This window comes from Myxine glutinosa, chromosome 10, assembly GCF_964187855.1.
Source record: "Myxine glutinosa chromosome 10, kmMyxGlut1.1, whole genome shotgun sequence".
Lineage (NCBI taxonomy): Eukaryota > Metazoa > Chordata > Myxini > Myxiniformes > Myxinidae > Myxine > Myxine glutinosa.
Window position 1 is genome coordinate 91,014,366 of NC_136270.1, and position 6,066 is coordinate 91,020,431.

Below are 6,066 nucleotides of genomic sequence, written 5' to 3' on the forward strand. Positions count from 1 at the left end.
GAGCTACTGAAGCGTTCCGAGGCAGCAACTGCTGAGGTGGGTCAGAGATGGGTCCTGAATACATTTGATCTGGGTGTCTGCATGAAAGCCCTTCCCATCATCTGGCGCTGGCCAAATGAATTTGCTAGTCATGTAGTAACGATTGGACCCTTCCACACATCCATGAACTACATCGGGATGCTCACTGGACACAAGATGCGTGGTTCTGGATATGCAGAGATTCTCTTTGAGGCACAACTAGTAACAAGTGGATCTCTCAAAGGTGTTCTCAGTGGAAAGGCCTACGCAAAGTCCCTCTTTTGCCTCAAAACAGTGTGTGAGGCAATGGAGAGGCTGTTGATGGAGAGATTCACTGAGGAGGAGAACATCATGATCTCTGACCCTGCTGTGCTTCTCAGAATGACCCAGTCTTGCAACCGAGAGCACCTCGATGAAGCCCTCAAAGACCCCTCAACTCTACTCCTCATCAAAAATTTGCATAAAATTTGCATAATTTTGCATAAAATTTGCAGCAGTAATTTGCATAAAAATGGTATGTGGGACATTTTTTCAGCTTGGGGCCATAGCTAGTCATTTTCTACACATTTTTTCCAATCTAGAAACACTGATTAGAAGTATATCTCCGGGGGGTGCAGGGGGACCTAGTCTTCCTACTAGACTAGAAGGGCTGCACAGAATAAACAAGAAAGAGCAATCTGAGATTGGAGACCCTCGTCAGGACGTGTAAAAGTGGTTTTAAAGACTTTTGTGTTAAAACAAATATGGCGGCCGAACCACGTGACCGATGACGTCATCATTTTTTTTTCTCCACCAATTTATCCCGAGATGATGCTGAAGAAGTTTTATCTTGATCAGATGAAGTTTTGTACTTGTCGAATTATGACGTCATAATGGAGGCACCTATGACATCATTAACATTTTATTCCCCATGGAGAGTTCTTTACAATGAGAAATGTCTCAATTTTATCTATGCAGCGCTTTGGGAGATATAGAGGTGCAAAGTTTTTCGGTTTTTCCAAGATGGCGCCCATACCACGTGACCTATGACGTCATAATTATAATTATGAAATTCTACAGGTGGAGCTGCACCTATGGTGGAAATTTCCTGTTAATTGGATCAACGGTTGCAGAGAAAATCATATTTATTCTGTGTGGACAAAAAGACAGACAAACAGACTCAAATGCAATAACCTCTCCTCTGGTGATGGTAAAAGTGGATTCAAACAAATCCATTTGAAGAGAGTTCTAGAGTTCATCAATTGCATGAATCGTTCATCAAGAACATCCAGAATTCATCAAGAACATCCAGAGTTCATCAATTGCATGAATCGTTCATCAAGAACATCCAGAATTCATCAATTGCGTGAACCGTTCATCAAGAACATCCAGAGTTCATCTATTGCGTGAATCGTTCATCAACAACATTCAAAGTTCATCAATTGCATAAATCGTTCATCAAGAACATCCAGAGTTCATCAATTGCGTGAATCGCTCATCAATTGCGTGAATCGTTCATCAAGAACATCCAAAGTTCAATTGCGTGAATCGTTCATCAAGAACATCCAGTTCATCAATTGCATGAATCGTTCATCAAGAACATCCAGAGTTCATCAATTGCGTGACTCGTTTATCAAGAACATCCAGAGTTCATCAACTGCGTGAATCGTTCATAAAGAACATCCAGAGTTCATCAATTGCGTGAATCGTTCATCAATTGCATGAATCGTTCATCAAGAACATCCAGAGTTCATCAATTGCATGAATCATTCATCAAGAACATCCAGAGTTCATCAATTGCATGAATCGTTCATCAAGAACATCCAGAGTTCATCAATTGCGACAAGAGAAAAGCTAATCGTATCACATTACTTATAGTTTTCATGGTTGTCCAAAGCTTCTCATTTTTCTATAAACATGTGATTTAGGTCATACGTTATCTTATTAATCTATACTAGCAGGGACCCATGGAACTCTCCTCCCTTTTCAGGCGGTGTATCGGCAATGAAGCACTGCCTCGCATGCTACCAGAAGTTTATGTTCTAGCAATGTAAAGGTAGGACATGTGTTACGGGTTCCTCTACGATCTCCTGGTCTCGGTATACCTCCGAACCCCGAGAGGAGACACGGCAGAAAAATATGTTATCCTGTGTCAAAAATCAATGGTGAAACCACACCAATTGCAAATAATACAAACAAATATTGTATTAAAAATCACACAAAAATAACAGTACAACAATAATAGGAATCAAGAGTACAATCAATATCTCCTATGATGGTACCATCCGCTAACATGCATAAGGTAACTCACTGTGCTCCAAGTGAGTGGAAAAGAACCTTCCCCAATGTCTCTATATTCCCGTCTTCGAGCTCAGAGTTGGTCCCCTCCTGTGATCAACGGAACAATGTCGAATCGAAACCAGAATCTCATTCAGAGGACGAGGACAGGCACAGACACGCCGCCCAAAACGGCACAAAGGCGCACGCGGCCCAAAGCGGAGAAAATGGTCACGTGGTTAAAGCGGCACAAAGGCGCACTCACGGAAACTGGGAAATCCAAAGGCACCCTCCAGGTATGAACTTTCACTGTTCACGGTCGGCGAGACGCAAAGTAATCGTCAAAAGCCTCGGTGCACACACACACCACATATACGTCTGAAAGCGGTGGAAACGGTTGACGAAGCAAGGAAAGTTTGCTCGACGCGCACGAGTCAAAATGGCCGACGGCTCGTGGTTGTCGAGTCGTCACGACCCAGCGATGATTCTTCGGAATCTAACGCCAAACCTGACACGCAGGATGATCTGTCACAGCGATAACAACTTTATCGCAGGAAATCCCTTTTTCCCAGGAAATCCAAAGTACGTGACTCTTGCTCGACAACGTTCGTTGCAGACCGCAAAGCAACCAGCTTCTTCTCCGACTCTCTCGCTCCGCCCTCTCCTCTCTTCTCTGCCGTCGTCTTCCGGTTCGGTTTCCGGTATCATTTAAAGTTAGCCTTTTTAACTTTAGATAACTGTTCATGAATAATAACCCTTTTGAGAATAATAATAGTACATAATATCAGAAATATGTCAAGTGGGTGAAGACCACAACAACGGAAGTTACGAATCCGTAACACATGGCGATTGTGAATATGATAGGTTCGAAGATGTGTTCTGCCTGAATTTCATGAACATCAAAATGCCGGTGGGTGGAGTCAGCCCTTTTACTAATGACGTCATTGTGGGTGGAGTCAGGCCAACTGTCTAACCAATGGGCTGAACGACAGAAAGAGATCGCCAGAAAACCTCTGCTACTTTAATATATAGAACACGAGATGAAGTACACAGCATTACCTGGCGGTGAGAGAGGGGAAGGTGGTGGGGATGGGGAAGGGAGAGGTGAGGTGAAAGGAAGGGGTAGAGAAGAGAAAAGGGGAGGGAGGAGGACAAATTTACATGTCGGTAAAGTGCTTTAACCTGTGTCAGTCACCCAGGCAAAAAAAAAGGACATTGTAATACCCTCTGCACCACCACCAGGTGGCGCTACATGGTGCACATTTACAAAGCTAATTTATGACCCTCCCTGCCCCCCACCCCTCCACACCACCGCATGAAGCCTTGGCCACACAACCTACACAATGTTGTATTTGTACCCCAAATTTGGAGTTTGTAACTTAAAAGATGTGGCCGTGCATAGAACACATACTAACAGAGAGAGGGGGAAAGTGAGGGGTGGGGTGGGGAAAGGGGAGAACTGTCCTTCGGTATCCTTCTTTTTTATGTTAAAGGCTCCAGTCATGGATTATATGATCCTCATCCAGGCCAGGCCTTAAATAAAAGAACTGCACTGATAGAAAGTGAAGAAAGAGAGAATAGTCAGAGTTTTTGAGGAAGTAAAAAAATCTGCTTTTTGAAAAGGGGAAGGTCGCAAGTGTTTGGAAAGACATGAGAAGGTAGAGTTCTATAGTTTGGCAGTGGAGGGGAAGAAACGAAAATCATAGCGGCCCACTCTCGAGTTGCCAATGGCCACACAATAATCATGTGATGTAGTGGCTTGACACGCATTCCTTGGTCTCGCTAATGGCAGAGCTACAAGCAGCAAGTTCTTGGGAGCAGAAACCAAAGTAATATCTGCAGAAAAGAGAAAGAGAGCCAAGATTGCAGCATAATTCGAGCAGGTCGAGTTTTGAGGTCAGATTGGGAGAGTTGATGAAATAGGATTACTTTGAATTCAAATCTGTCCAGTAAGTATGTGGAGCTAGAACCTCCCCAGATGTGAGAGCAATACTCGATATAAGGACAAATCAATCATTTATATAGTTGAAGCAACTGTTCAGAGGGGAATCTTCGACATCTGAACAGGACTCCTAGTTTCTTTGGGGCAGAGTTAGCTATTTGTGTATTGTGTGGATTCCAGAATAAATTAGATGTTAGGGTAATACCTAGTAGGTTTATTGAATCACATGGTGTAATTGTGGAGCTTTCAAAGGACATTGGTGAGTTGAGGGGTTTTAGAGAGAGATGGGAAGAAATTGAGTTTTAGAAACATTAAACTTAACCCGATTACATTTGCGCCACTGGGAAATCTTGTCCAAATCCGAATTTAAAGAGGTGGCTGTGATGAAATAAGATGTAGATTGAGTGGGGGAAGGTGGGAAAAACATGGAGGAATGTAATATTGAGTCATCGAAATACAAGTGCATTTGGTTATTTGTAGAAGAAAGAAGGTCATTGATAAAAAGAAGTGTCCATTGAAAATCTGTGGATAGACTTGAAGATTGCTGTTCACCAACACTCTCCTCCAGAGGAACAAAGCTTGAGAAAATCTGCAAGAAAGAATGGGAGAAATTCCCCAAATCCAGATTTGCAAAGCTGATAAAGACATACACAAGAAGACTGAAGCTGTAATCACTGCCAAAGGTGCTTCTACGAAGTATTGACTCAGGGGGTTTAATACTTATGTAAATTAGATATTTGTGTTTAATTTTTAATTGTTGTGTAAAAATCTCTAAACAAAAACCACACTAATGTAAATTAGATATTTCTGTATTTCGTTTTTAATTATGTAAAATTTTCTAATTAAAAAAAAATATAGATCACTGACATTATGGGGTATTAAGTGTAGATCAGTGACAAAAAAAAATCTATTTAATCCATTTTAAGTTCAGGCTGTAACAAAATTTTTTGAAAAAGTCAAAAGGGGTGTGAATACTTTCTCTGAAGGCAATGTATACCGGTTTAATTTTGGCCTTCTTACAGGGATGAAAAGTGTGATCAAGGTAGAAACGTAGGGAAGAACCAATTTGTGTTTGGCGTTAAAGGTCATCTTACATGGAGTATCGTTGAGAGAGAGGAAGACAAATGACGAATTGCGAAAGATGATGGAAATAGAGCCTGTGATTGATGCTGTGAAGAGGAACAGGTTGAGATGGTTTGGTCATGTGTTGAGGAAGGATGAAAGTGACTGGTTGAGAAGAGTGATGGAAATGAATGTAGAAGGAAGTAGAAGACGGGGAAGACCGAGAAAAACTTGGCTAAAGATGGTGGAAGAAGAAATGCGGGCAAGGGGGTTAACAAGGAGAGATGCAGAAAATAGGGCAAAATGGAGAAGATTGTCATGGGGACCGCAAGGCTAACCCCCGCTCTAGCAGGGAAAATGGCCTTTAAAATGCCTGTTGTTGTTGTTAAAGGTCATCTTGGAAATGCTACAAATGTATACATTGGTGTACTCGGGCAAATGAAGTGTTTTGAAGATTAGAACAGTGACAAAGTATTCATGGCAGCATTGCGAGCCTTGTAGCTATATTGTGAATTGATGTCAGTGCTTAAGGTTGTCAGCGAATAGGCTGCATCGTTTTGCCAGGCTGTATTGCAACACCACACCCCCATTCTGCAAGACACCTCTCATCCTAATCCTGTCTGTGTGCACCCAAGCTCCAGGACACTGTGCTGACTAAACTGTGAGGTAGGCCGGCCTGATTCTGACCAGCTGTGCCCTGCCAGCATGGCTCAGCTATTTCCCTCTCGTAGCAATATATTGCAAACGGTGTTGTCTGTCCGTCTCCCATTTACAGCAGCTACTTCTCA